Raw genomic sequence first — 26,283 nt, forward strand, 5'->3', positions numbered from 1 at the left:
TGGGAATATCTTCATTTCTCCTTCATCTCTGAAGGACAGTTCTCCCAGACAGTAGAATAAATTTATTTGTTCTTTCAGCACTTTAAATATATCATCCCATTGCCTTACAGCCTCCAAGGTGTCTGCTGAGAAATCTTACTGGGTCTCCTCATTGGTTGCTCTTCTCTGACTACTTTCAAGATTTCCCTTTTTGACTTTGGCTTTCAACAGTTTGACCATCCTGTGTCTGTGTGGATCTCTTTGGACTTAACCTACTTGGCATTTGTTGAACTTCTTGTATTATTCACACCTTTCCTCAATTTGGGGGAGTTTCGGGCCATTGTCTCTTTAAATACACTCTGTCCTTTCTCCTTCTCTTCTCCAACTGGGACTCTCATAATAGGCATATGGGTCTGTTGGATGCTGTCCCCTAAGTCCCTTAGGCTCTCTTCACTTTCTCCGCCATTTTTCCGTTTATTTTCTTTTTGTTCTTCAGGCTCAATAATTTCAAACAATCTGCCTTCAAGTTCATTTATTCTTTCTTCCTCATGTTCCAGTCTCATGCTGAACCACTCCAGTGAAAAGTTTCAATTCCGTTATTAGTTTTCAGCTCCAGAATTTTGATTTGGATATCATTTGTATCATTTCTATCTGTTTGTTGATAATATCATTTTGTTCATGTGCCATTTTAATGGTGCCTTCTAGTTATCTGTCCACGTTTTCCTGTAGCTCACTGAGCCTATTTCAGACAGTCTTGTTTCTTTGTTTGCCTTGTTTCTTCAAATGCCTTGTGATGTTTTGTTAACACTTGGGCCTTGGAAAAAGCAGTCGTGACTCCCAGTCTTTGTAGACGTCCTCTGTGCAGAAGGACACCTGGTGTGATGCGTGCAAGTCTTCCTAGGCCTTGTCTGGGGACAGGGCTTCCCTGGGCCACCTACATGTGTTTTTTAGCCTCCCTTCCCCAGTCCCCTGCACAGGTGGTTGCTTTTAAATGTCTTTTTTAAATTCTTGTATAATTATTTTTATATAATATATTTTACTGATTATGCCATTACAGTTGTCCCATTCCCCCCTTCATTCCCCTCCACCCTGCACCCCCCCTCCCCCACCCACATGCCCCCTTTAGTTCATGTCCATGTGTCGTAAGTTCTTCAGCTTTTATATTTCCCACACTACTCTTGCCCTCCACGTCTATTTTCTCCCCACCATCTATGCTACTTATTCCCTGTACCTTCTTCCCCCTTCTCCTCCTCCCACTCCCCTGTTGCTAACCCTCCATGTGATCCCCATTTCTGTGGCTCCGCTCCTGATCTAGCTGTCCACTTAGTTTGCTTCTGTTTTAGGTGTGGTTGTTAATAACTGTGAGTTTGCTGTCCTTCCACTGTTCATATTTTTTATCTTCTTTTTCTTAGATAAGTCCCTTTAACATTTCATATAATAAGGGCTTGGTGATGATGAACTCCTTGAACTTGACCTTATCTGAGAAGCGCTGTATCTGCCCTTTCATTATAAATGTCTTAATTTCCCTGAAAGCCTCAGCCCTGCTTATGCCCAGGGTCTTGGATGCGATATTGTATTTCTCTGCCTGTAATCTCGTGATCCCAGGCACCCACAGATCTGTGGTCCCCCTTCAGTACTCAGGTGCCACAGCACCCACCGTGGCTTTCCGCAGCCTCCAATGTGGCACCTAATGTGACTACGCCACTGTTCCCATCAGCACTCTGAGTCGGGCAAAAGAGAACCCAGTCCCTTGGGCAGCTTCTAGACCAGCAAGAACACTGTTAAAAAGTTCCATTCCCTTCCTGCCACCCTGAAGGAAAAAATTGGGACTCTGGGTGACTTTCTCCTGACTGTGGTGCTGTGCGGGGGAAAAGGTGGCGCAAGAACGAGCCACAAGCCACAACATTTTCTACCCTTTTGAATGTATGGGTTTTTGGTTGTTAGTTTTTGCAGGGAAGTCAGGATTTGCTTGGTTGGTAACACACATGTGCATCCCTCAAGATAAATGTTTATTGCTGAGGATCTTCCATAAAAGAAGAAACCCCGAGTCTCCAGATCCTTCTAGGCTAATTCTGAAACATTCGACTGAGAGGAAAGGAAATGAGGAAAATGAGGAAAGGAAATTGGTTTGACCGTAATGAAGAACGGGACCGAGTTGTTTGTTGTTTTGCTTTTGTAGCCTGACAACTGATACCCAGAGGCAAGGTCTGGGGTCATTAGTACCTGTAAGGAAAATAACCCTTATGAAAACCATCACTCACTGTGCAAGAAGTGCTGTCATTACAGAGGCATGAGTGGCTGCCTTGTTGCTGCCTGGCGAATTTCCCAAGCCTGGATACCCTGCCTGGACTAAGGCTGGGCTGACATTTGGAGATGGAGAGGGAGCTGCGGTCAGAGTTTCATCGCTAGTGCAAAAGGCTTGTGTTTTACTTCACGTTGTTTTTCATTGTTCCTCTTCCCAGATGTGTGTCGCTGGATCCCTTCCCACAAAAGCAGGGGAACTCCTTTTGAAAACCTGCATGGCTCAGCTCCCTCTGGGCCAAAGGTTTTAGACTAAACTAAATAAGACAGGGAGGGAAAAGGTGCTTGCAATGCGTTTGAAGATTCTGAAGAAATCCTCTCTACAAAAACAACAAAGGCGGGACCAGGAAACAAAGTATTAATTTCACGTCCCCCCATTAGCTTACCACCTGTTCGTTCTGATCGTTACTCAGCAAGGAGAGGGGAAAAGGCTAATCTGTAGCACATTTATATCAACAAACTTGCACAGAACTCGGCCTAATTATCCCCTTGAACCTGTGTCCTCTCAATGGAAGGCAGTTTCCCGGCCTGGCTGAGAGCCAGCAGGGACAAGCTGGTGTCCATAAGCGTGGCTAACGACAGTCCGCACTCACTCCGGAACGCCATAATTGCCCAGAACAGTTTACAGGTCCATTACTTCACGGCCATATTTCAGAAGGAGAAATTGGGGCTGGGCAGAGTGGGAGTTCTGGGAGGAGTGTCAGCGTATGGGACCAACTTCGCTCTGGACCCCAGAGCATTTCCTGGTGAAAACCGCAGAGGCTTTTATACCCCAAATACTAGCTTTTCTGATACAAATCTATCCAGGAGCCAGGGAGATGGGGAGGTAGTGGGATAAAAAGAGCACTGGACAAGGAGTCAGACCCCCTGGCTGCCCCTCACCACCAGCCCTACACAACCTGGACCAGCCACAGAATCACAGGGCTCAGCAGCTTGCTGACTCCCCCACCTGCCCTTCCGCGGGCCATGATCCTCCTGGGTGAGGGACCTGCTAAGCAGATGCGCCACAAACATGTCTTGGGAAGTCCATTAGGCGCCAAGATCTCCATGGCCAGACTACAACCGGAAATAACACAGATAAAGTCCCTGTCACTCACGGAGCACAGAATCTCAACAGACCATCAATAAACATACACGTACACGCCAAGTACCATAGTGCTTACGTCACTAGTGATGTAAGAAAAAATAAAGGAGACTTAGGAAAGAGTAGGGAGAGGGGAGGGGGGGTGCTATTTTGTACACTCCTATGCGGAACACCTCCGGAAGCAATGTTTGCACAGAGACCCAAATGAAGGGCGGATGGAGCTGCTTGACGACACTAAGCGAGAGTGTTGTGGCAAAGGGAACCGCCTGCACGTGCGACGCCCAGCAAAGGGATCGGCGTGGCCGGAGCGGAGTGACCAGGGAGAGCGGTGGGGTGAGAGGGCAGGGAGCTGGGAGTAGGGCTTCCTAAGGCATTTTCGGAACTTCGGATCTACTGACTCGAAGATGGGGCCGCGGCAGGACCCTGAACAGGAGGATCCCACAGCTCTTACCTTGGCCGTGCAGTTTTACACTAGCCGCTGAGCGGGCTTAGATCACAGGGCGGGGCAGGAATGGCAGACTGAGTCCAGGAGGGTCTGGCTGGGCCGAGAGGCCCAACAGGATGTGAAAGGGCTGGGACCGTGGCCATAACCTTGGAGATAGAGAAACAACACGTGACACTAGTAATGGTGTCTAAAGCCACCAGAAACCCCTCCCATTATGCCAGGCAGCCTGGTTTTCTCTAACACGCTCTGCCCTTCTTAGGTTTAAAATTATTCAGGCGAAGGTAAAGCCATTTGTCTTTTAGCTGATTCTTAGCAGATGGATGCCTTGCCTTTTCCTCCTGGATTTTATAGAGATGCCAACTGAATCACCCCAGGTCCCTGACCCCCGGTATCTGTGGTCACAGTCACTTACCTGTTTTGCTTTTCCCCAGGAGCTGGCAGGGGATGGCAGGGGGATGGCAGGCAGCATGGTGGTTGGGGGTCTAGCGGCTGAAAGCCTGAGTTAAAAGTCTGGGCTACAACAATGTCCTCACCTGTAAAATGGAGATTAACAATAGTGCGCTCCTCCTTGGGTTTTGTAGTGAGGGCTCAGCAAAATCACATTTTATCTTACAAACTACCATAGTCATATTTCACACACGTGCGAGAGTCTTGAAAGGGCCTTAGGAACACAGCACATCTCAACAAATATTAACTATTGTTCTCATAAAATGAATGATTTTTCTGCACAAAGTCAGGCTCTGGTACCTCTGATCTTAGACACAAGGGAACAAGCCCAGTAAGTAGCCTTCCTGATACAGCCCTACAGTTTAATATCATGCACCAAATATAACACACCGAAGTCTTGATTTCCCCTGGCACCCATGAGAAATCCATTCTTCACTCATAAATACAGGTCAGCTTTTCTTCAAGGTGAGGTTAACATTCTGTAGGATGTTAGTCCGAGTTTGAGTAAAAGGCATTCTTTCATCAAATGAGTGCAGAAAAGGTAGGGTTAAGCCAAGTTAAATGTCTTTCTTTTCCCTGAGATAGCTCAGAGCCTATAACACCGTAATGCGGATTATAACTGCCCAAGAGTCAGATACCCGTGCAGAGTTTTCTAAACTTGTAGGACCATGGAAACTGCTTTTCTTGCTTTCTGTTAATAAATACCAGGTTAATGCTTTTAGAAAACACTTTTAGTAAAACAGTAACACCAATTACATCCAACATATTTTTTTAGCCTGTGTCCCTTTGAATTATAATTCATTTTAAAAGCTAATCGTGGCCCTGGCTGGTGTAGCTCAGGGGATTGAGCACGGGCCTGCAAATCAAAGGATCACAGTTCGATTCCCAGTCAGGGCATATGCCTGGGTTGCAGGCCAGTTCCCAGCAGGGGACACACGAGAAGCAACCATACATTGATATTTCTCTCCTCTCTCTTTCGTTTCCCTTCTAAAGATAAATACAATCTAAAAAATAAATAAATAAAATTATTTTTTTTAAAAAAGCTAATCGTGCTTGCTCTGCGGAAAAAGAATAAACCTATAAGATAATATTTAAAAGTAATAACTGTAAAGTACACTGATTGTTATTAGCCCCTCAAATTCTAGCGGGTGCCTCCTAATGCAGTTCCTTGAACATCACAGGAATTATTCATGTTCACTCTCTCCCAATACTTAACCCCTCATCCTATTTTGTCTTTCCCAATACACACAGTCAGTCTTTCCATTTTGTGCCGAGATGACGTTGTCTCCTAAATGCTTCCCATCCCCACTCTCACGAGAGCTCAGTGTTCTCCACACGCTTCCCAGACGCTTGAGACCATGTTGCCCAATTCCTGCCCAGTCATCAGAGAGGAAGATCTTATGGCCAGCAAAATCTGGGTCAGCAAAACTGCCACCCTGTGCTCTTTGTCACGAGTTGAAAGGAATGAGAAAACGAGGGTGTAGAGTCTGTGCCAGGGAAGCCGAAACCACCGGAAGCTGCTACCCTACTCTGGATGCGTGGGTCACATCCACGCCGTGGGAAAGGAGGGCAGTTTGACGCTTGGGCATTCGTCTTGGCATGTCAGGATGCGTCTGTGTTCTCTCCTGGTGACCTGGCTTCACAACGACATGTATTTGCAGATGTCTGTGCAGGTCCAGGGGCTGGGCACACAGCACTCATATCACCTGGAGAGTATGCACAACCCAGGACCTGTCGCCTCACAGTAGCAAACAGGACGGTTGGTCCGAAGCTTCGCTTCCCCTCTCCTGCCCCGATACTCTTTCCATCTATGGCTAATGGTCCTTGAATTGTTCAAGAAAATAAATCCAGGTTTCAGGGGTGTGTGTGTGTGGCAGGGGGGTCACTAATTCTTCTGGTGTCCACTGGGAACAAGCTCCACCCTCCCGCCCTTCAAGCTCCCCAGGTCATGGAGACTCACAGCTTCTCGCAGGAAGAAACAAGAAACATATCCTGTCCCAGGCTTGTGGATGTAGTCAGGGTGACTTGCTTTCTTTCTCTGGGGTCCAAAGATCATGAACCCGAGGTTCAAAGGAAGAGCTGAATCAGGAAGGCAGGGAAGAGTTTTTACAAAATAGGAAGTTGCTTTCTTAAGGTAACCCCCAACCTGTCACAACCTGTGTCCAGAAAGGAGAAACACAAAATACAAGGACCCCAATGGTTGAGGCAGACGCTCAGTAATGGTTTGGGCTGTCCCTGCACCCTGCCACCCCTCCCCTAGGGAAGCCAACCCTCTTGATAAGAATAAGACCCCATTTCTTGCTGTGTCCTCTCACTTTCCTGGCGAACCAAATGAGGCAGGGCAGCCAGCGAGCTGTCTCCTGCATTCTGGCTGCTGAGAGGCAGCCAAGAGGGAGCAAAGAACATCGAAGACATAATCCTTGTCTCAAAGTTTGGGTGAGGATCAGACTAAAAAATAGATGCCCACAATTTCAGCTTGCTTATTGGTCTAAAAATATTTTCAACATTTTCGACATCAGCCCTATGGCTCTACAATGCAAACAGGTAGGTAAAGCAAAGGCGATATTTATTCTAATCTGAGGTCTCTGCTCCTTGGGTTCATGTGGACAACGCTGATAACGTCCTGAGTTTCTTGGGGGATGGACTCAGTTCTCAGGCCTGTTGTTCGGCTTTCCCTCTGGCCAACCCGGGTCTCAGGTGCAAGCCAAAGCAGACTTCTCCTTGGGGCACGCTAGCAATAAACCGATCCTTTCTCTGGCTGTTGCTTGGTCAAGTTAGGTTTCGATTAACCTAGTTTCCACGAAGCACTCTCAAGGGTAATAGCAAACAAGATGGGAACCAACTGTCTTTTTGGTCTAAATCGCATCAGACACACAATACCCAAGTCACAAGCTTAACTGTGCCACGGGGTGCAAGAAAGTCTGCAAAATTCATCAAGATCCCAGGATATTTTTTCTCCTGCCCGGTATTGTTAGCCAGGGTTTCTAGAACTTTGAGGTAGAGCAAGGGTGTCATTTCTTTTTATAGCCCATCTTTTCCCTGAGGTTTCATTTCATAACGATTCTGGTGAATTTATAGCAGGTTTTCTGGTGAAATGCTTCAATGTTTCCAGGGTCCGTTTAAGTGTATATCATATGAGGCACCACCTTTGGGAATGGCAAAATGAAACATTATTTTCAATGGTGATGTATTTTGTTTTTTTCCAAAAGTCAGATTGCTTCGTGCGCATAAGTGTCTCCAACAACTTGGCCTTTAGTTCTCTGCATTTCAGTATATCTGCCCATGAAGTGATCTGTTTTATCTTTCTCAGCTGTGCTGGGATTACAGTCACTACAGTAAAACTCCAGGAGTTATGTACTGTACATAATAAAACTGATAGTTTATTAAGGTCAATAATAAAGCTCTGCGCAAAACAAAAGTGAACATATTAGGGAGGTAAACTATGCTGACCCACACTCTCCCTTTATAGAGTTTTAGCATCTGCAGGCAGTTACCCAGGATTTTACTATCTCCAGTTCAATATCGTCTTCTGATTAAAAACCCCACTGACTACTTATCTGGCTATTCTTTTATTAGCTTGCAGTCAGCATGCATCACAGAATGTAATTTAGTCAGACACCTTGTCTAGCAGCAGATGGGAAGAGGGCTTTGAAAAAACACCAACAGTTATTCCTTTAAAAATACACCAGAGAAAGCTGAGAAGCCGAGGGGAGCCCTGGTCCTCTGAGAAGCATGGCCGTAGGAGGAAGCTACGCCTGGAGTCAGGGGTCTGCACTCTGCTGGCTGAACAAGCCGTTCCAAAGGTGTTCTGCGGGAACTGAGAGGAGAGGGCGCTGGTGCAAAGGCGGGGCTGAGCCCGAGCGTGGGTTGGGTCAGACACCAGTCAGCGTCTCCCCACCTGTCCTTTCTCCCAGTGCTCCCTGAGAAAAACGAGGGGGACTCTGAGATCTAGTGGAAAAGTCTATCCCCCACACTAAGACGGCACCTGCGGATGGTAGAGACATGAGGGCCAATGTCAAGGTGGCCTTCAGTGACAAGAGCAAAGAGACTGGAGCGTGCAAAGACCCTCTGCAGCCTGGGGATTGTTACTTCCTGTGGGTGACCAGGCAGGGGGTGTCCATGGGGAGGAGGGGAAGCGGCTGGAGTGAAAGGAACCTGCTGTCCCTTGTCACATGCAGCCTTCTTCTGAAGGAAATGATTTGCAAACGCTTTGTTGAAATGGACCCCCAAAGGGTAACACTATTTATTCCCTCAATTTGGGGAGCATGGGCCGAATACTAGGATGTACAATAGCAAGACGGTGTTGAAGACTCTGTCCAGGAATAATGCCGGGTTTTTGGTGTTTTGGGGGTGAATTATTTGCCAGGAGCTCTTACGGGAATATACTTTTAAAACAAAACAAGAATTGACTTCTATCTATCACTTGTACCGTTGTTTTTAGATCAGACTGTGTAACTCCTTCGAAAGGCAAGCAATATTGAGTCACAATTTTTATCCACTTTAACTAAACCCTTCCAGTATGTAGGGGAAGGAGTGAGCCCAAGGCCATGGGCCAACCTTGCCAGACAGCCTGGGTCTCCTCGCAGCAAAGGAGGGGACAGACTTTATAGTGTGGAAAGGATTTCTGTTGATCTGTATGGCCCCTGTATGGGAGCCCTCCGCAGAAATGGAACCAACAGGATATCCGTGTGTGTACACACACATACACATATAGAGAGATTATGCTGCGCTCTCACAAGAGAATAAGAATGTAAAAGGTTAATAGCACTTTGGTATAAGACACTACTGACCTCACAGACCCCTTACAAAGGGTCTTAGGGACCCCCAGCAGTCCACTTTGGGAATCACTAAACTATTGCTCTCTGGAAAATAACGGATGAGTTTCCAAAAAGCATATTGAGCAAAAGACACCAGACGTGGAAAAGACATATTCTATCTTTATTCGTGTGACATTGTAGGCCAGGCAGAAGTCATTCATGGTGACAGAAGTCACAACAGCAGTGGCCTATGGAGGGGAGAAATGGACCGGAAGAAGCACTAACAGGATCTAACGGAAATGCCCCATATTTTCACTGGGGCGGGGCTACACTGGTAAAAACACTGAGCCTATGTCTCGATTAAAACAGGTAGGATTGTCCACCCACATCTGTTCATTTCACTGTACATTTTACCTTCACATGAAAAATACTGCAGAAGTGAAGTACTGGACGATGGTGGAGGACACACATACTCGGACTTCAACGTTTCCTAAGGTCTCTTAGGAGGGTAAAGACATTTGATTAACCTGACAAATGAACGGAGGGTAAAGGTATTAATCTTATACTTTAAAAGCTAAGCATGCAGGTGAAAATTTCTTCAGTAATCATTAAGAGAATAGAAGCGCAGGGTCAGAGAGCAGGGAGAATGGCAATGGTGGGGGAGGCGTGGGGGAGGGGTGGCGTGTTTGCGGCCTCGTGCTGGCGCACTATGTTCAAGATCGGCAGGGTCGGGGCGAGTGGGGGGGGGGCAGAGGGAAGGAGCAAGAGAAACCTGGCTGGACACACAGAAAGCACAGAGCTGCGTGCGAGAGACGACATCACTGAAGTGGCGCAGCCCAAGTCATCTCTTAACCAGAGGCTTCATTCATTTGTATGACCTTGGACATGTCACTTAACCTCCCTCGGACAATAAAGTTTGGACACACTGCTCTCCGAGGTGTTTTTCTTTTTTTCTTTCTCAATGTGGGGTTTAATTTAGAATAAATTCTTACTTAAAGGCCATGAAAACATCAGTGTGGTCAAATCCTAACCATCATTAATATAAAATATAAGGCTCACACTGCTTGTTTTTTTTTTTTTATGTAAACTCTGAGGTTCTTATTGTAACTGAGATTCCTTAATATAGGGAAAGATTTGCCTCAAAGCTGCTTCCAACCAAGACAAGGGCCCCTCACATCATTTAAGATCCAGATAAACACACCCTCGCACCTCCTTCAGGGCCCCCAGTCTCTAGACCTGCACACGCCCCTCCCCCTTGGCCCTCTGTCTTAGTGTTCGGCTCATTAACAGATTCATTGCACACTTTCCCTGGGACTCTGCCACCTCTGGTGGGTGACGTGGGGCCAACAGCTCAGAAGAACCCTGCTTCCCTCCCGGATGGTACCGGACTGCCTCGGCGAGCGGGCCCCCGAGGAGCCTGCTCATCCCTTGATCAGCGTCACCTCAGGCTGCAGGCAGGCCCCAGGGCATCGGGAAGTTAAATGAATACTTCTAGCGGCTCCCCGTGCAAGGCAAACCAAGGAAAAGGAAATGGGTGCCTAGAGGCCATTCGTGAGAAAAACCTTCATTGTGTTTGCGAAGAGCACTGTGGATTTTGATGGGATTTTTCATACAAATCAAGGAATCAAACGCAGGGCGACAAGAAGAGATCAAACATTTAATTTTCTTTGCATTTGCCTGGGAAAACACAACTCAGTCTTTCACGCCTGTTTTCCTACAGGAAAGGTTTACAATTGGCGTAGCTGAGACATTCCCCAGGGGTCCGCTATTGTCGGAGAACAGAGAACGCTTCGGAAAATGCTGGTGACCAGCAGAGTGGGTGCCCACTGTGGGTGGGCACCAGCCTGGCCTCTGGTAATGTCGACCTCATCTATCTGAGCACATCCCCCTGAGTTTTTCTTTCTGGTTTTATAGTAGAGTCACTTAACCAAAGCTGGAGGGCACGCTAACCTCACGGTGACTGCACCCGCCTGTTGGGTACCACCCCGGGCAAGGAAGAGTGGGGGCTTCCCGCTGCTGTGCGACTCCACGCCGTGGCGCCCCTCCCAGCTGCTCGGCCATGGCTGCCCAGTGTCCCACCTTCACCTTCTTGTGACATGCACGTCTGAGGGCTAATGAGGAGGACCTGAATGTATAGAGAGACCTCCACTCTCCCACCCCACAGGCCACAGGGGGCTTTATCTATCATTGCGTATTACCACACTGAAGAAACGCCCCTCCGCATGGGCGGGAGAGCCAAAAAGGTTGCGGAGCATCGTCTCCTTTCACAGAAGCCTTTGTCTCCCTGCACTGTGCATCCCACTCCACCACACACTCTCGTATTTTTATAAGAGGCAGTGACAAATAGAGCCCTGTCCAAATGTGTTCTTTTCTGCTCACATCTTCCACGGCTTCACCTCCGAGGGTGTCTTTCTACCGGTTGATTAATTTTGTGATTTTTAGCACCATGGTGCAGCGCAAAGCAACTCAGACCCATGATGGATCTGTCCACCCTCAAACCCACACTGACAGGCTACTGTTCATGGCTGAGCACAGTTATCAAGGCCATGAGAAGAAATCTGAATGCGACAGCAATTCTCTAAACCCACCGATCATAGCCACATGTGTCTGGCGAAGTCTGGGTCCTGGAGGGGTTATTTCTATCAGACCAGGGAAAACCACTGGGAAAATTCTTCCTGGGAGGTACAGATGGCTGTGTGCACTGGGTCTATCCCACGTAAAAGAGAATTGGCCAACTCCACCTCAAAGATAGCCCGGAGCCTTCTGAACCTCAGAACCCAAAGGTTCCATGCAACACACAGCACACAGACCGAAGTTCAAGAGAAATGGAAGCCTGGGACTGCCCGTCTCTCTGCACTGTCCCAACACCTGTCCCAGTTTCAGTTTCCCTTGTCTCGCAGCGAAGCCCCTGGGGTTCCATGCACAGAGTGGTTTTACACAGTTGTCTGTCTTATGAAGACAACACCATCCACGACAAGGCATCACCTTCGCTTACCTCCTCCCAGTGTTCAGCAGGCTCCTCCTCCCTCCTCTGCTTCTGAAAACACCAGAAGGCCAGTATTATTGTGCCCATTTCACTGATGAGAAAGGAGGACAGCATGATCAAGGGGTCTGCCTTCAGTACGCGTCTTCTGACAGACACATCTTGGGCAACAGTCCGCATCAGGCATCTTTTGGAGGCACCAATAATTCCACCGAAGCTGATGGTGCACAGGGTGAGAGCCCGGCACCCTTTGGGTGTTCTCACCAACAGCTCCCAAGGGTTCACAACCCAAGGAGGGCTGGAGGTTCCTTCCCAAAGACCCCAGGGTGCTTTTCATTCTAAAACTTAGCATGTTCCACTCACTCAAGTATTTTCTAGTCTTTCTTCCACGACCCTGTGACTCCCTCTACGTCAGGCAAACTTGTCTCACCCAGGGCTGCGTAGCCAAGCCCAGTGCCTGGCACGCAGGAGGTGAGCTTGTGCAGAGTGAGTGAGCGATGCCGATAAAACAGTCTCCAATTGAACTTGTGCTGAATCGGGGGCATGAACAAAGAACGCATCATGGGAACAGGAAGGGGAAAGTCTGCCCGAGAACTCAGCAGGCCTCGGGGGTGGGGGGAGGGAGGTGACAGAACCCGAATCTGGACTCCTTAGAAAGGCTTCACANCTTTCTTCCACGACCCTGTGACTCCCTCTACGTCAGGCAAACTTGTCTCACCCAGGGCTGCGTAGCCAAGCCCAGTGCCTGGCACGCAGGAGGTGAGCTTGTGCAGAGTGAGTGAGCGATGCCGATAAAACAGTTTCCAATTGAACTTGTGCTGAATCGGGGGCATGAACAAAGAACGCATCACGGGAACAGGAAGGGGAAAGTCTGCCCAAGAACTCAGCAGGCCTCGGGGGTGGGGGGAGGGAGGTGACAGAACCCGAATCTGGACTCCTTAGAAGGGCTTCACAAAATGGAGGACGAAAGACATTCCAGGTGTGGGGACTTTGGGAACAGGGTATCAGGTGTGGCCCTGCATGGCTGGACTGAGAGACAGTACCGGCTGGTTGGAGGGACAGCCCCTGGAGGTGGGTGGAGGCCAGAAGACAAGGACAGAAATGTAAGTATAACAAAGAAATTAATTAATCTGCACAAATGAATTTTAATTGGGTGAAATCAATTAAGACGACTGAAACAAGCGATTTAATTCACAGGAATCAATTCACTGGAGTCAGAAAATTAGCCTCACTTTATAGCTCCAAAGAATATCATTTGAAGCAAGACATTTCCTAAGAGGGAAAATCCACACTCTCTAGGGCTGGAACGCCGGGTGAAACTGGAGGCCTGTGGGCCCCGAGGTCCCAGGTTCTCTTCTGAGGCTCCGCCCCTGTCGCTGCCTGGGAGGAGCCGCCCTGGCTCCAGGCTGGCGCAGCAGGACCCCCACACCTGGCACGCATTCCTGGGCCTGCAGCCGCACCTTGGGGGCACGCCGGCCAGCGTCGGAGCTGCAGTGCCTTTAGGGGTCCCCGAGGCCCCCTCAATCAATAATCCTTGGGGTGTTTTACGAGGGTTGGATCAAGCGGATTTGGAAAGGGGACGATTAAGTGGTACTTCAAAGACAAGCCCCAGCTGCACCTGCAGCATTTATGAAGATCTATTAATAGAAAGCACACGATTCAGCAGTGATCCCCAATTCATAGAAAATCGATGATTTATGCCTTTGGGCCCAAGAGGCACTGAGGACTTTGGCTCGCTCACGGGCTGTGCTGGCCCTACATCTGGCCAGGGTTGACATCAACCGTGGGGGCTGTGTGGGACCTCTGGGTCCCACCGATGAATGGAAAGTAGCCCTGCAGGCTGGCCCCGAGTCCTCCGGACCTGGTCTCTTTTTCTATCCTAGGATGTCAGCCTCTTGGTACAGGATCCAAGTAAGTCACTTGTTGTAGCAGGTCTGACGCCAGATTGCTGAGAACTCACAGCCAGACCCAAGCTCCTCCCTCTCCCTCTTCCCTGCCTGGACCTCCGTTTTGTCCTCTTGAGAATGGTGGCAGTCACCCTGACAATCGTCAGAGTACCTTGTGGGAGGCGGGGGAATTCTAGAATCCGTCTGGGGCCTATTTGATGCTCATGGTTTATGTATTTGAATTTCTCATTAAAAGAATCATGGAACAGCTCCATTAATTAATGTCTTAGTTCACCCCAAAGAGGCAAAGACCAGCTGCCCTCTGGGGATACTTTGGCTGAATATAAAAAAAAGAGAACAACGTCTAAATCACAGAAGGAAGGATCCAGGTTACATGACCCTAAAAAGAAAACTCCAGAAACAGCAAGGAGAGAAAAATGATCTTTTGTCAGTTTACGAAAGTAGCATTTCTCAGAAGGCGAGGGGTAGCAGGGTGGACATTCTTGTACTTAGCCGGCTGTATGATAATCGGTATGCAAAGACCCAAAGACACATTTCCTCCTTGTCCATCAACTCTTTATAAAGGAACAAGTATGTACAGACATGTCTGTACTGAATGACTTCATATTCCCTTTTCTTTCTGGCTCACATATAAATATATTCCCTACCTGTTACCACTTAGGTGAAACCCTTTGATTAAATCGTCATGCCTAGCGTAATTACCAGCCCCCAGGGGAGGACACCTCTGTCCTTGGAGCAAGAATGGTACGCGCCACACCAAAAGTTCAAAGCATCACCATTGAGGAGTGAGGAACCTCTTGGAAAAGAGGTTGATGCCTCCCAGAGTTCCTTTCTCCAGACAGAGGTGAGTTTACACAGCGCTACCCTGGAACAGGAGGGGACGCGTTCCGGGGGATGGTTTAGGGGTGCAAATGAACACCCCCGCCCCACCAGGAAGAGCAGCCAGCATTGAGAACAGTGGTCTCAGAACTGAGTGCAATTAGCGGCAAAGAAGAAATCAGATCCATCCCATCATTTCCCTACATAGTGAATTTTTTCTGTCATAAATACATGGTGTGCACGTTGTTTTTTCAAAAGCGGCAAGTACGCCAAAGTATAAAGAAGAAAACGAAAATTGTCATTCATCCCCCCTGTCTGGAAATAACCATTGTAGATATTTGGGTACATTTCTTTCTGTTTTTTTTCCCTATGCTTACCTATTCAGAGAGCGGTGATACAGATGGAGGTACGAGAGCTTTCATCGTTAAACAAGGACGGCCACACTGTAGGTTAGTTTGCGTTGTGCCTTTTCTTTCGATGCCCTCTCCAAAAGACTTTCCTATGCTATTAAACATTATTTTAACACATACATTTTCACACCTCTAAAATGAAGGTTACAAGTTAATTTATTTAGCTGCTTCCCCATTTCACTGAAAGTCTATAACTTACTTTCCACTCTCGCAGCTAACACAAGCGTAGGCATTCTTGCTCAGCCCAGAGAAGTAAAAAAGCGTAGTGTTAGGTCAAGAGCCCCCACGGTCAAGAGCCCGGTGGCCTGAGTTTTAACCCCAGTCCCTTCGCTGTGTGTCTTTGGGAAAATTGCACAACTTCTCTGCACCCCAGTTTTCTCACCTGCAAAATGGAGCGATGAGAGTGCCCGCCTGAAGAATTGTTACTTGGAATTAATGAGTTAAAATATGTAAAGTACTTAAATTGTAAGCTAGGGGCTGATATGTCACTAGAGCTGAGAGATGGTTGGGTGTCACTATGATCCTGAGACAAGCCTGCTTGGCTCTGCTCAAATTTACCGGGGATTCACCCAGAGCTGCCCCCATGCTGGTGCCCCAGAGTACCAGTCACCGCTCATCCCCTGCGCTGGGTGCAGCCGTGGGTACGGATGGGTGGCAACTCTGGCGCTCAATTACCTTGACACCCCTCCCCACGGCAGAGTCATCCTTTTGGCGTTCAGTGGCTTCGCTATCCAAAATAACATCACTGAAGACAGAAATCCACACTCATTTCTTTCTCCCCTTCCTCTCCCCACTGTCTCTCCCTCGCATCCACACCCCACACCCTCCAACACAGGCCTCCCTGTCTCCACCCTGCACCGAGACACATCCTCAATCCCAGCAATCAGAGGGAGGAGTCACTCAATCCTCAGTTCACAGCCTTGTCTTTGGAGTCATTTTTAACCATGATGTCCAACAGTTTTGTTTCTTCCTTCTCTGTGTTTTGTTTTTCATTCTCCTCAGGACTATGATTTACACGTTAGGCTGAATTCTATTACGAGGGCATCACTTCTCCTTGTATTGAAGACATTAGAAGGAGGAAAGGACGCAGTATATGAGCGTATACACAGGAAATGACGCTCTCTTCCTCTCTCTCGCTATCTCTCTCTCTCTCTCCCGAGAGCCACAGTCTGGCAAACACCTCACCTCAGGATTTCTGACATTAATGAGGTAGCAGGGAGTAGAGAATTGCCTGCTGAGAGACAAACTCCGGGAAGATTGCTTGGAGCATCTTGCTCAGCAGAACTGATAAGATTAAACCAACCGTGACCCAGTAAACAAACCACAGGGGAAAGACCAGAAATATTTCAGGGTTGTGCTCCAAGCAATGTAACTTTAGTGCCCTGTGTATTGGACAAATTGAGTTATGGGGAAGAGGACTAGGTCAGAAAAGGAACCGAGGGCTTGTTTTCCTGTTTAAAAATCTGTGGCCTGGGGTTAGCTTTTATAATCTCATGGAAGACAAGTCACAGGACAGGAGACTCCTAAAATAGTCTTTGCTGAGATCACCCCTTCCCTCTCTGGAGCGCTAGCTTGCTCTCTCTCTCTCTCTCTCTCTCTCTCTCTTCTCTTTCCTTCCTTTGCCTCCCATTGAGGTCCCTACACCTCTCTACAGGCCCGAGACTAAATCTCCAGCTGGACCCTGTCCAGACACATATATTTATAGGGTAATTCTACACTCTGGGTACTCCATTCTGTCTAAATGAGTCAGCAAGGCCTTTACCAACTCCGTGTTTGTTTGCTTGCTGATAAGGGAGGTCGTGTTCTCTCCCAGGGAGATTGCGTGGTTATCTGTGGAGCAGCAGAGATGTCTGTGTTTATGGACTGTTTCTGCCCCGTGCCAACGATGTGGTGAGGGGAAGGTACCAAGCCTTGATGTACTTGTCTCTGAAATGGGACCCCTGCCAGCTTGGCTTAGGCAAGGATTTTCCTTAGCCAAGGATCCTTGGTAAGGATTAAAAAAGATGTTTGCGTGAAGCACTTCATAAATTGGAAAGGCCTCGCCTACCTTCCTATCAACTGGTCCCACACCCAGCCTCGTCTTTTAGGGTAAGACAGTCCTAAGGAAGAATTTAAGTTACATTCCACTCCTGGCCAGATGACATGTCCCAGTCCCTCACCCAGTCTCGGTTTTAACTGGCTGGCTTCTCCCTCGTGTTCCTGAAATTGTGTGTCCTTGTCCCTTTGCAGAGACTTCTTTCCCTGCTTTGGACCAAATTAAAAAGTCATCAGAAACCAGTTAGGTCTGTATTAGCTCTGATGGCAAGTGTGTTGGTTCACTGACTTCAGATGACAATGGTCTCCATACGTACCGGGGAAGGAAGGCTGGGAGAAAAGGTGGCCAGCTGTGAGCGGCTAATTTGCAGAGGGGTTTCAAGTTCTCCTCTTGCCTGGGATAGTAAACGGGTGCCATAAAAATTGGCAACACTGGCCCTGGCCACTTGTCCAGGTACCAGAGGATGTACGGAAACTCTCTGGGGTGGCAAGCTGATGAGAAACAGGAGTTGCCCGACTGTTCAGCCTGGAGCATTCACTCCTACGCCTCTTCCCCACCTGACACCTGCCCCACCTTCACCGGTTATAAAGTCACGTGATGCATGACTAATGGCACATCCAGAAACAGAGGCTGTGTTTGCTGGCATGGAAGCAAATGAGGGAGGTTGGGAACGTTTTCACAGTGCCAAGGGCTCCCCGAGTGGATCTCACTATCTTCCCTTTCTTTTAATTTACAGGAAGGAGGAGACTTAACCTTGACCTGTCTCTGAAAAACGCCACCTGCTTGGGAAGGTGACAAACCCTGGCAAAGATGAATTTGTAGTCTGATATGTTTATGTACCTGAGGAATGTGCCCACTGTAAAATAAAAACAACCAACCAAGGAACACAGGACTCCTAAAGCAAGATTGGAATGAACACACCAATTATGCAAAACAAACACAGTGTAAAATACTCCAAGAGATAAAGATATTAATACCATAAATCAGAAACGAGAGATCACAGTAAGAACTGAACAGAAATACTAAGTACAAAAAACATAATAGCTGAAATAAGGAATCCGATAGATGAAATCAATAATAGAACTGATGAGGGCCCTGGCCAGGGAGCACAGATGGTTAAAGCATTGTCCCAATACACCAAGGCTGAGGGTTTGATCCCCGGTCAGGGCACATACAAGAATCAACCAACGAATGCATGAATGAGGGGAACAGCAAAGTGATGTTTCTCTCTCTCTCTTCACCCACCTCTCTTCACCCCCTCCCCCTCTTCACCCCCCTCCCCCTCCTGTTCCTCTCTCAAAAATCAATAAATAAAAATGTAAAAAAATAATAGAATTGATAAAGCTTTGAGATTAATCAGACATTTGGGTTAACTAGAGGGCAATAAGAAAAAAATTATTTCTTTTTTAAAAATATTTTATTCATTCTTTTTAGAGGGGAAGGGAAGGAGAGAGGGAGAGAAATATCAATGTATGGTTGCCTCTTGTGGGTCCCCTGCTGGGAACTGGCCCCTGCTGGGAACTGGCCTGCAACCCAGGCATGTGCCCTGACTGGGAATCGAACCGCGATCGTGTGATTCGCAGGCCTGTGCTCAATCCACTGAGCTACTACTCCAGCCAGGGCAAAAAAATTCTTTCTTTTATACAAAATATATTTCAAAAAGCTAAAAGATATGGAGGGGGGTATATATAAGCAGGAGTATCAGTGTGCAGAGGATGAGGGCGCCAAAATTTAAAAAATGAATAAATGTGAGAAACATGACAAAAAATCTTGATAAACTTTTCAGAATGAACAATACAAGATATAATTTAGATTTAAAAGGCTCATAACATGCCTCCATGCATTCTAATGAAATCTAAGAATGTCAAAGATAAAGGAATTACTCAAAATGCTTCCAAAAATAAGAAAAAAAAACTTACACAGGAGAAAGAATCAAACTCATTCCATCTTCTTTGGCAGCAACTTGGATACAAGAGGTAAAAGAGTTTTTTCAAATGCAAATAACTTAAATTCATAAATTTTTATTTAGGGGTGTTGTCACTTACATATGAGGATTTAATAAAAATATTTTCAGCCCTGGCTGGTGTAACTCAGTGGATTGAGCACGGGCCTGCGAACCACACAATTGCGGTTCGATTCCCAGTCAGGGCACATGCCTGGGTTGCAGGCCAGTTCCCAGCAGGGGACTCACGAGAGGCAACCATGCATTGATACTTCTCTCCTTCTCTCCTTCCCTTCCCCTCTAAAGATAAATAAATAAAATATTTTAAAAAATATTTTCAAGCATATGGGCTTCACAAGATTTTTTTTCTTTTTTTCATACCATTTATCCCCTCTATACCCTCCTCCACATTCTGCCATCCCTCTTCTCCCCAGCAATCACCATGCTGTTGTCTGTGTTCATGAGCTCTTTCTCTCTTTTGTTTTTTTTTTCTTTTTTATACTTTGTGCTCTAAGTCTATGGCTGGCTTTATTTGCAGATGATGGGACCATTTGCATAAAAGGAAAAGGAGCACAGCCAAACTCTTAGAAGTAATCAAGGAATTTGGGGTATAGGATTGTTTTTTTAATCAATATAATTTATCCAAATTATCAATAATCAATCAAAGATGTAAAATGGTTCTATTTTATGAAAAAAAGATATTATTTGCAAAAGCTAGCAACATTCCCAAGATTTAACTTAGCCCAACAGACAAGGCCTCTAGAGTCTATTCCAACATCACAACAGACATTCTAAAAGAAAATCTGTCAGTTTAATTTCTTGGGTGAACAAACAACTATAAGGGTAGCAATTCTCCCCCTAATTAACCTACAAATTTAACACAGCCCTCATTATACTCTTTGGTTGAGTTTTGAAAAGGCACTTAATAAACTTATTCTAAAACAGTATGCAAAGAACAAAGGTCTGCGGATAGCAAAAGCAAGTTAGACAAAAGTGAAAATTGGCCAAAGTAATGACAACCAAAACCAAACCCAGACAAACCAACCACAGAGCCATGGAACTCAACAGAAAGTGCAGGGAGAGGCCCACATGTAACACAGTGTGTGCCGAGGTGGGCCTCTGAAGCAAGGAGGCGAGGCGAGGCTTGGTGGATGGTGTGGGGGGAAGCGGTTCATAATATGAGGGAAAAATACTAACCCCCAATTTCACATGCTGCACAAATGAACCCCAGGAAGATCACAACCTTCCGTTTGAAAAGTAAAACAGTGACATTCATAGAAGATACAGGAACACAGCTAGCTTTATGGGCACAAGACCTGCAGGGGCGACACCCCAAAGGGCCCACCCAGTCTGGGCGGAACATTCTGCTCTTGCCAGCTTGGAATTCTTAATGATTCTTAAACAGAGGGTCTCATATTTTCATTTTCCACTGGGATGGCAATCTATGTAGCCAGTCCTACGTACAACTCTCTCTGTGACCTATGGGTAGGAAACCCTTGTAAATAGCCCAAATTATAAGGCATAAATGGATTCTGGCTCAATAAAGAATAACACGGATAAAGTAATCAGACGTCGTGACAGATTGGAGAGAAGTTATTTGTGAGGTCCAAAACTGACCCAACACTGAGACCCAGAAAGTGCAAGGAATAGGGTAGCTACCTCCCTTCGTTCTTTCCAAAGTTCCAACCTAGTTTTCATAGAAGCAGTAATTCTGTAATTGGTTTACACACTGCTGAATTAAATTACCTACTTTCAAGAACAATCACACCTGACCTAAACACGTTTCGGAATAAACACAGCCACCTCTTGGGGGCCACGGCACTCAGTTGGTCAGAACAGCAGTGACAGAGAGTTCTGCAGTGACCACTCCCTCCAAATTCAGCGTGCCCTGGGCTTCAGAAGTGAGAGTTTATAAAGCCGCTAGAGCCTCAAATAATGCCATGATTCAGTTACGTGGAAGTCATTTAATACCACTTCAGTTATAGGTCAAAACGTTCTTCGATGTCTTTAAGCTTGTGCTGGTTCACAATACTTCCCCTTAGAGACTTGGATTCATTTTGAATTTTCCACCACAGTGTGTTGACTCCCAGTCCAATGAGTACATTAGACTCAGGGCCCCGTGGCCACTGTCCATGGCATGGTGTCCATGGAGCGTAAGAGCCCACAGAAACATCTGAGGATGACCTTGAAGTGTTTTCCTGCAGTAAGACGGGCACGTGAAGCCAACTCTTAAATGTATTCACTCAGCTCACGTCTGCCCTATGAGCTATGCTGCGTAGGAATGTGTCTAGCAAATTACAATTATGCAAAACAAAAGCATTGCCTAAAAATAGCTTTCCTTCCTTAGAAGGCAGCATTTTTAACAATGTCACAAAAAACAGGTGATTACTTGGGTTAAAAAGTATGCACAGGTCTCATCTGGGAATTATGCATGGAATAAGGATGCTCAGGAGAAATACTGGCTGACTCAGTGCCTTTTCTTTCCCTGATCAACAAGTCGTCTCTTCACAGTGTCATTTTGGTGGCCTCCCCCGTGCCTGACCCTGTTCTACTTGTCCATGAGAAAGCTCCTGAAGTTTCCCTGTGTAGTTTGATGTTTGCAGTAGTTTCCTGGAAAATATTGTTTATCACCCCGAAGCTGATTACTTTCTATACTTAGTAGGCATTGGGTGTCCATTATGACTGTCCTATAGTTTTATCTCTTTTATGTGCAACATCTCATGAATAGCTTTCCTCTGTTGAGCTACTCTTGCAAACAAATAAAAAACAACATTCTTTTTCCCTGGCTGGTGTAGCTCAGTGGATTGAGCACGGACCTGCAAACCGAACAACCACGGTTCGATTCCCAGTCAGGGCACATGCCTGGGTTGCAGGCCAGTTCCCAGCAGGGGACACACAAGAGGCAACCACATGAGAGAGAGGGATTATTTCTCTCCCTCTCTCCTTCCCTTCCCCTCTAAAGACAAATAAATAAAATCTTTAAAAAAACATTCTTTTTATAAGCTGCTGGATTTTACATGCATGTATTTATTTATGATTTTTACATCTGTGGCCACGAGTAAGATTTATCCTTAGCTTTTTAATATTCTCCTGTTCAGTTATAATGTCAGGATTATGCTAGTCTTGAAAAATGAGTTGGAAAATGTTCCTATTTTCTATGCTCTGAAAGAGTATAAGTAACAGAGAAATGACAGGTTTCTCGAAGACTGATGGGACCCACCAGGAAAATCACTTCAAACTCTTCTATAAAGACAGGCAGGTCTTTAAGAATGACTTCAACTTATTTTATGGTCATTGGGGTTTTTTTTAGGTTTTATGCATCTTCTGGAGTCTGTTTTATTACTCTATGTTTTTCTAGAAAGTTATCAATTTCATCTGTATTCCAAATTTGATGATGTAAAATAAGTAAAGAGAAAAAAAATTTCTCTATCTAAAAAAATTTTTGTCTGCTTATTTTCCCTTTGTTGATTTATAATATAAGTTGTATTTTAACTTTAAATATTTAAATACTTACCTATTTTACTGACCTTTTCAAAGAAAAAAACTTTTTACTTCCTTGAAGGTTGTATTATTTTTATTAAGTTTATTGTTTTATATTCCATTAATTTCTGCTTTATCTTATTAACTCCATTTACTTTTTACAGGTTTATTAGTTTTTATATTTTAATTGACTGCTTAATTTTATTTTCACTCTTGATTGTTAAGAAGTATGCTTAATACATAGTCATTTGAGCACTGATTTACATTTCAGTACTGTTATATCTTAATGTGATAGTTTCATTTTCACAAATTTCTAAATGGTCTATAATTCTAACCTGATTTCCTCTAAACCCTAGATTTAATTACAAGAGCATTTTATTCATTTCTAAGTGAATGTGACATTTGGCTATCTTTTTTCTCAATATCTAGTTTTACTACAGTATACAGTATTCTCCCTTTACCCTCAGGGGGTACATTCCAAGAACACAGTGGATGCATTTCCTCTGAAGCCAGTTATATTTCTCATTGTGCGTTTCTTATATACTATAGACTGTTCTCAAATAATCTTTTTCTGGTCCATTCAGGTTGATGACTAAAATGATGAGCAATGATAGCTGTGTGGGTTTTTTTGCCTCGTCTCACCAACCTGTCCAAAGTGAGGAAGACTTCAGCCTTTGTGTGAATGGGCACCTATGCTAACAAGTACATGAATTCCCTCTAAGGGTATGAATGAGAAGCCGGAAATCCCCGATTACCAAAACGGAAACAGCCTCTCCATGGAGTGGAGTGTTTTATAGAGTATGTCAGCTGGGTTTCCTTTCCTTACCCTCTGCATCGGTTTGGATTTCTCAAGTTCATTCCAAAAGTTCCACTTTTCTCCCTCTGGTGTGGGCACGCTGGGCCCTCCCCGGATGACATGTGATACTAATCATCATGATGAAAATAACTTTTATTGAGTATTTTCTCTAGAACCTGTGCTATGTGCTTTATTTGGGTTACCGCCCTTCAGTCTCAATACCACTCAAAACAGAGGCGCTCTTGTTGCCCCTGTTTTACAGACAACCAGGCTCCGTCTCTGGGTGATAATGAAACCAGTGAAGATTAAATACCTCGCCCCAGGTTACATGCAGCCTTACAGAAAGGATGGAGCCAGATGGGCTGATTTTCAACACAGGCGCACCCTGCCCCTCTCTGATACACTGCCACTTTTCTCTACAGCCGTGGGGGACGTGGAATCCTCCGTAACCCTTGATCGGGTCATGGGACTTGAAGGAGAATTCCAGGAAAAAATAAAACAAGTCTGGATCCACAAGTCTGGACAAAGGCAGATGTGCCTTCTCTGCTGGGGCGTGGAGTTCTTACACCTGAGAAGGCAGCCTTCTTGTAATGGCTTACCCAGGCCACACGACGAAGATGGCAGGGTCTGGGGCAGGTGTCTCAGGCTGCTGTGGCTCCGATTTACAGCCAGGACCCAGCCCTGCCTGGAGCACTCCTGTGCCATCCTGGTCAGACTCGAGTGCACTCCAGTTTGCCCCTTGTCATTCCAACCCCAGTTTACTAGGAAACACAGGCCACCACCTTCGGGCATCTGCTGGCTGGATGCTCACCCCGGCTCTGCAGAACTTGAGCCTTCTATTTTTAGAGAGATCCAGCTGAAGCCACGCCGGGTGAGCTCTGTTGAAGGCTTCCTGCCAGATCCGCCTTGCCGCAGGGACCAGCCCGAGGGGCAACAGGGCAGGCCAATTAGCCAGCAGCTGTCTGTCAACGGAATTAACGAGGTGGCTGGATAGCAAGGGGTCGTCCTGGCCACAGACAGTAAGCAGAACCCGAGGATTAGCTTTTCTGGTCTCGGAGCTCTTTGGGGGAACCTGCCATTTATTCTGTCTGTCTGGTCACATTCCTTGGTTTTCTTTGTAGGAACTTGACCAAACGACCTTCGCCAAAGCAAAGAGAGGACACCTTACCTGCCACGGAGGCACTCTGTGTTTTAGGTTGTCCTGGGATAACGCTATCAAAACTCTGGTCGTGAGAAATGATTTTCATCAAGAGACACCTAACAGCTGTTAATATTATAGAACAGACGCTTCAAGAGCAGTAACTCCACCGTCCGTCTGCCTGGTCGAACATCTCGGCTTCCTTCTTCCTAGGTCTGTGGTTTTGGACAAATCACCAACCTCTCTGGTCTTAGTCTTTAAAGCATGAGTTTGTAAGTGGGAATAACAGTATATGCGTAGCAGACTTGCTTGGAGAATTAAGCCAGATAATCAAAGCAAAGTGTTTAGAACAGTGCCGGGCACAGGAGAGGAGGTGCATGGATACTGAGTATTGTTAGTAAACATTCTGAACTGACCTGTGGGACCAAACAGGGAGTATGATCATCAGTTTTCACAAATGATCAAACTAACAGAGAGGAAGTCACAGTATCGTGTCCACGGTTAGTGTTTAAATGAACCAGGACTCGAACCTCAGCGGTTTGATTCTAAAGCCTTGGAATTTTCCATGAGCTTCACTGAAATGTACTCCTGGTAGAATGGCTTTCACTGACTTGCTCTTTGGCATCATGCCAACGACCCACAAGGAAGGAGAGGATGAGACGCAGGACTCATCCCAGCTGAGACTGGCGCTCTCCAGGGACCCCACCAGGACCTCGTCCACCCCATCACGTGGCCGCGTCTGCATTCGGGGGAGAAATTCCTTGGGAATCAGTTTTCAGCGAAACTGTGCTCCTTCTGAACAAGAGGTTTGTTTTATTTTTCTTATGGAGAACTGTGACTAATCATGATCCTTCTTTGTTTTGGCTGTTAAGAAGTTTAGAGTCAAATTTGTTGCTTTTTTCAAGTACTTTCATGGACTAATCTTACTCCAGATTTATGATATTCCTTCTACTTCCCCTTTACTCTCATTCCCTTGATACTATGCTTTATCCCATTGAACTATGTAATTTTCATACACTTCTCCAGTGTCTTTTTTGGAGTGAAACAAGAATTAATGTATTTTTAAAAATCTAAAACACATAGTTCAATACATGTTTACCTCTTTTCTTAGGGTGGGCCTTGGCTCGTTCTGTTGGGTCAGATACTAGTATTTTCCCAGGGTTGGAAAAACCTGTCTAGGACACATAATACCATTACTCAGAGCTTTATGACATCTCATATGTCAGTGACAGGCAGAGGCTCGTTTAAAGTATAGGAATTGGCCCTGGCTGGTGTGGCTCAGTGGATTGAGCATGGGCCTGTGAAGCAAAGGGTCACCGGTTCGATTCCCAGTCAGGGCACATGCCTGGGCTGCAGGCCAGGTCCCCAGCGGGGGACACCTGAGAGGCAACCACACATTGATGTTTCTCTCCCACTTTCTCCTTCCCTTCCCCTCTCTCTAAAAATAAATAAATAAAATATTTTTTAAAAAGTATAGGAATTGATTTAAAATTTTCATAAGCAACCATATGTTTATTTATTTCATAAATAAATGATTGATTGCTAGGTGCAGATACAATCAGGGGTAGGGGACTAGAATAGCAAGCAACTATGTGAATTTATTTACCAACCTGCTCAGAAAGCCCTCTCTGTTCATTCAAGGCTCGTTCAGATGGCCCTTTTTTGAGCTCTCTGATATTTTTGCATTTATTAAACTGTAATGTAATAAAGACTATTTCTTATTTTTATTACTTTCCTAGTAATGCCCAGGATAGTGCAAT

General features: G+C 46.0%; 1 long non-coding RNA gene across 1 annotated transcript; it reads left to right on the plus strand.

Moving 5' to 3' along the window:
* The first annotated feature begins 1,392 nt into the window (after positions 1–1,392).
* On the plus strand, positions 1,393–26,283 carry LOC119003232 (uncharacterized). Its single transcript, XR_005069908.1, has 3 exons — positions 1,393–1,493; positions 24,421–24,434; positions 26,273–26,283. It is a non-coding gene; the product is annotated as an uncharacterized LOC119003232 (long non-coding RNA).

The sequence above is a fragment of the Sturnira hondurensis genome, unplaced genomic scaffold (genome assembly GCF_014824575.4).
Source record: "Sturnira hondurensis isolate 20B ecotype Veracruz unplaced genomic scaffold, ASM1482457v3 Scaffold0018525, whole genome shotgun sequence".
NCBI lineage: Eukaryota > Metazoa > Chordata > Mammalia > Chiroptera > Phyllostomidae > Sturnira > Sturnira hondurensis.